This window comes from Pan paniscus, chromosome 3, assembly GCF_029289425.2.
Source record: "Pan paniscus chromosome 3, NHGRI_mPanPan1-v2.0_pri, whole genome shotgun sequence".
In the NCBI taxonomy this organism is placed as follows: Eukaryota; Metazoa; Chordata; class Mammalia; order Primates; family Hominidae; genus Pan; species Pan paniscus.
Genome location: NC_073252.2, coordinates 41903741 through 41909416, shown reverse-complemented (window position 1 = coordinate 41909416; position 5676 = coordinate 41903741). Strand labels below are relative to the sequence as shown.

General features: G+C 41.2%; 1 pseudogene; it reads left to right on the top strand.

Moving 5' to 3' along the window:
* The first annotated feature begins 983 nt into the window (after positions 1-983).
* Positions 984-1944, top strand: LOC134730316 (olfactory receptor 5M5-like; annotated as a pseudogene).
* The last annotated feature ends 3732 nt before the right edge of the window (positions 1945-5676 follow it).

Below are 5676 nucleotides of genomic sequence, written 5' to 3'. Positions count from 1 at the left end.
TCCATCTCCATCTGTCTATTATCTATCTACCTACCTACCCAGTAACTTTTTCTCCCACTCATTATGGGATCCTTTGGTGTATAGGCAAATTTTTTTTTTTCTTTTTGAGATCGAGTCTCGCTCTGTCACCCAGCCTGGAGTGCAATGGCGCGATCTCAGCTCACTGCAACCTCTGCCTCCTAGGTTCAAGCAATTCTCCTTCCTCAGCCTCCTGATACAGGCACATGCCACCATGCCTGGCTCATTTTTGTATTTTTAAAGTAGAGACGGGGTTTCACCATGTTGGCCAGGCTGGTCTTGAACTCCTGACCTTGTGATCCACCTGCCTCGGCCTCCCAAAATGCTGGGATTACAGGCATGAGCCACTGCACGTGGCCGGCATAATTTAAATTTTAAACAAATTTTCTATCCATTACATGTTTATTTATGGTTAAAAAAAAAGGAGCAGTGGTGGAGGGGCAGGCTACATATGAAGCTGGTTCATCTGAGATCACAAAGTCGGGGAGGATGGAAGGAAATGGGAGGAAAGTTTGCTCAACTCTATGGACAAGAACTTACTAGTTTGGAGCATAAGAAAGGAAACAAAAGAAAATACTTTTCATTGTGGCTTAAACATTATGAAGTTGGAAGACAAATTTTGCTAAACTTTAAAGAAATAATATCTTCTTTTTAAAAAATACTTTCTTTTCAAAGCACAGAATCCTCTATGATTATAAAATAAGTCATTAATGCACTTTTATGTGTAGTGTGGCTCATCCTTCTGAATCTTCCGACTTTGTTTTTACATTTTGCAAACCCACACATTTTCACCTCTTTACAGTAAAATGTTATCTCATTCATGGGACCCAGAAACAATTACAGGAGACTAAAGGTAGCCATACTGTCTTTTTTGGAAATGGCTAAATGACAAAAGACAAATGCTTTCTCTTTTCTTTTCTTTTCTTTTCTTTTCTTTAGATCTCATTAGAAGCCAAGCAAATACAATGTCAAAGAAACACTGGACAGCCATAGCTGAGTTTATTCCCCTGGGACCGACAGATCAAGCCGAGTTGCAGCTTGTCCTTTTTTCTGTCACGTTCCTGGTCATTTACCTTATTATGGTAATGGGCAATTTGAGCATGATTTTGATCATTAGAAGTGACTGAAAACTTCACATTCCAATGTACTTCTTCCTCAGTCACCTCTCCTTTGCAGTTCTCTGTTATACTCTCAATGTCACTCCTCAGATATTGGTTAATTTCCTATCCAAAAGAAAAACCATTTTCTTCATTGGTTGTGTAAGTTTTTGTTGTTGTTGTTGTTGTTGCTGTTTTGTGAGATGGAGTCTCACTCTGTCGCCCAGGCAGTGACACGATCTCGGCTCAGTGCAACCTCCGCCTCCCGGTTTCAAGCAATCCTCTGCCTTAGCCTACCGAGTAGCTGAGATTACAGGTGCACACCACCACACCTGGCTAATTTTTGTATTTTTGGTAGAGACGGGGTTTCGCCATGCTGGCCAAGCTGGTCTTGAACTCCTGACCTCAGGTGATCCACCTGCCTTGGCCTCCCAAAGTGATGGGATTACAGGCATGAGCCACCATATCTGGCCGGTTTTTTTGTTTTTTAACTTTTATTTTAGGTTCAAAAGTACATACACAGGTTGGTTATGTTTTATAATTCTACTTTTTCATTGTCCTGATAATCAGAGATTATCATATGCTTACAGTGATGGCTAATGACTGCTACATGGCCATTTGCAAGCCGTTGTTATACGGTAGTAAAATGTCCAGATTTGTCTGCCTCTCTCTGGCTTCTGTTTCTTAAATATATGGCTTTGCAAACAATCTGGCACAGACCATCCGGATGCTTCTTCTGTCCTTCTGAGGATCCAATGAGATCAACCACTTTGACTGTGCGGACCCCCCTCTGTTAGTCCTCCCTTGCGCAGGTACCTGTGTCAAATAAATCATCATGTTGATGGAGACACACTGTCTTTTGAAACCTCGATATATTTTATAAGAGATTAAACAAAAATGTTGGGATGGTAAGTTTCTAACTCAACGTCCTTCCTTTGAGATGTGTCATGGAGGAAGCAGAAAGCATTGTCTTATTAGTGGCAATAATTCTTAGTTGCAACTATGAAGAATTTGCTCTGTGAACTTTCTCTGAATCATGTGCTCCTATTGCTTGGGCATTCTTATTTTTCTAACTTGGACTGACTTTTACCAGAGGGAGCATAAGACTGTAATTTGAATGCATCTTTTACTTACCACATTAATGTTTTTAGAATAATTGATTATTTCCCATCATTAGGGGAAATGGTGCCTGCAAGACAACACAATGTTTACCCACCACCTGAAATACTTCCCTGGGCTGATTTTCTCCAGGCCTCTTTCTTTTTCTTTGGCTGAAGATTGAAATTCTTCCCTGATGAAAGGAATGGTCTCACTCCTATTGGTTCTGATTGATCATTTCTTCTTGTTGGAAGCACAGTATTCTTTCTTGTTCATCACTCCGTTGCCTTTGATTAATTTTATATTCTTGGTTAATTAAGTCATGAGGAGGGAAGCTAGTTTGAAAAGGAGGCTTTTTGGATGTGACATGACAATATTCCCAGGACCACCCTCTGAAAAATCCACAAGTGGGGTCCTCATGGAATCTTTGCTCCTTCCCACTTAGCCCATACCCTGTGGCTAAAATGTACCCCAAAAGCTGAAAAATTGCTTCTCATTGGCCACCATCTCCAATAATTACTGTATTTTTAGTAACACCACAGTCTTGCAATGCCAAGCAGCCAGTGAATCTTAAAGGGAAATAATCATCTTGTAATTCAGACTGGTAGGAAGCAGTCATTTCTAATTACTTGTCATAAGAAAAGACAATGCAATTAAAGATTCTGGCTTAAAATAGAGTGTCCACACAGCCACTGCCTCTGTTGATTCATATTTTTGACTGTCTGAAAAGGCAAAGTCAGCCAGATTGACCACAGGTTTATCCAAATTGGCTTTTACCATGATGGAAGGCACCTTGAAGATGTCTTATATTTTCGGTGGGTATTATTATACAGGCTTGGAGAGCCAGTTATTCAAATCCAAGGTTCTTAGGGCTGAAAGGTTATTAAGGATTATTTTAGAATGAGATTTAGGCACACTACTAAATATGCAGTGGGTACTTAAGTATCTCAAGAGGCATATTTTTTGAGGTTTATTAGGGTGAGTTGCTTAGAATACAAAGATAATTTGTGGCTCCATCCAAAAGACACTTTTTAGTCTTCATCTTACTTGATCTTCGTGGCAAAGACAATACTATGTGCTCACGAAGTTCTAATCACTTTTCTCTTCCTGAATGTACAAGGCCGCATTTTCTTGCCTCCCTTGTTGTTAGTTTGCAATCTGCTTCTGGCCAAATCCTTTAAGGGAAAGTGATGTGTGTCACTTTTGTGCCGAAACCTAGAAGCACATGTGTGAGCCCTCCTGCCTTCCCTCCCCCTGTCACTGTGGTTGTTGAGGTCTTATCTGCAGATGGAAGACACACAGGATGGAACCAGTCTGGACTCTTGGATCACTGCTCAGAGGTGAGTTTCCTCAGGGTCCCGCGACAGACTGAGTGTGAGGGGGGAAATCAACTTTTATTATAAAGCTGTTACCTGAAAGGGGACCTGAGCCAGATGCCAGAAGAAGGTTCTTGGACCTCGCACAAGAAAGAATTCAAGGCAAATCCATAAAGTGAAAGCAAGTTTATTAAGAAAGTAAAGAAATGAAAGAATGGCTACTCCATAGGCAGAGCCAGTGGCATGGGCTGCTAGATTACTGCATCCTGTTTTATCAGCAGGGTCTTTGTGACCTGTATCTTGTGCCGACCTCCTTTCTCATCCCGTGACTAAGAATGCCTAACCTCCTGGGAATGCAGCTCAGTAGGTCTCAGCCTCATTTTACCCAGTTCCTATTCAAGATGGAGTTGCTGTGGTTTGAATGCCTCTGGCAAAGCCGCTGTGACTTTAGGGATTATTTTATTACTGCAGCATCACCTAACTCATTCTGACTCACAGTCTCTTTGGAGGCATCTGACTCTGCCAATCTTCCTTGGATTATGCAACTCAAAGCTCTCCTGATATTCCTCCCATTCCTTTGACTTCATCTTCTCAGCCTCCCTTTGAGATTTCTTTTCCCCTTCCCAGTCTTTCAATACTGAAATTTCTTAGCTTTCTACTTTGGGCTCTCTTCTCCCATTCTGTGCTGTCTCCCTCTTTCAATGACCATCTGATGAGGACTCTTAAACGTGTATGTCTAGTCCAGTCTTCTCTCAAATGTATAGATCTCTATAAACATCTCCCCACCTATGGGATGTCTCAGGCTCAGTCCGTCCTAAATTCAACTTAAAAGCTCTTCTTCCCTCAAGCCTGCTTCTCTTCCAGTTTTTCTGTCCTCAGTGAATGGTATCATCATATGTTGTAGCATCTGCAGAGATGGCTTCAATGAATCACACCTCTACACGTTCATATTTTTGTTTAGACTCTCTCACATTGACTCTGCCTTGTCCTGTGACCCACTTTAACCAACAGAACGTGGTGGAAGTGACATGGTACTGGCAGCTTCTACTTTTGCACCTTGGGGAGACTTGAATTGCCATCTTAGATGTCCAGCTATCCTTCTGGAGAGACCCCGTGGAGACAATGGGATGCGGAGTCTACATGGAAAGAAAGAAGAGGCCAAACTCTTTCAACATCCCAGCGGAGCCCAGTTTATCAGTTATCTGCACCAAGGCCCCCAGCATGTGAATGATGCTATCTTGGAAAGTCCAAGCCACCAACTAACTGCAAATACCTGAGAAAGCATGAGCAAGATCAGCAGAAGAACCATCCAGCTCAGCAACATCCACTGCAGAATCATGAGAAATAATGAAACAATTTGTTTAGTCACTAAATGTTGCAGGGTTTGTTATGCCACAATAGATAAAAACCATATCCCCAGAAACCTGGAGATCATCTTTTCATTTTTCTCCTTCATCCTTCACATATAGTTCCCAGCCCCTTGGATTACACTTCCTAATCACTTCTTGAATACTACCCTTCTTTTGATAGTTTATACCATTGCCCAATCTGGATTACTATCATCTCTGTCTCTAATATTGGATCCCTCCTGCAGCTAGAGAGATCATCTACAATGCAAAGATGGTTATGACCTTTGCCAGCTGCTTAAAACCTTCTCGTGGATCTTATTGTTTTTAGGATAACATTCAATCTTCTTAATTTTCTTACAAATCTGTGCAGGCTTTGGCCTCTGCCTATCTTCCAGCCTTATTTTATGTGATTCTACACACTCTAAGCATCCTATGTTTAATTCAGTTTTTCCAGGGTGTCATGTTTCTTGAAATGACTTTTTGCTTTGGAATTTGTTCTTCCTATCCAAAATACCTTTCTCTGTTGTCACCCCTTTCCTTCCCTTCCTCCTTTTTCAAATTCCTACTCATACTCATCCTTCAGGTCTCAGTTTAAATCATCTCCTCATAGAAGGCTTCTTTCAAGGCTGGATTAATTGTACCTGCCAAGTGCTCCCATATTATTAATTAATTCTTTCATTAATCAAATTTTGATTGAGCATACACTCTAAGCCATACACTGTGCCATTCTTCCCATATAATATCACCCACCATGCTGCACTGTAATTATTTGGTTAGTTCTGTGTCAGGCCTGTAGCC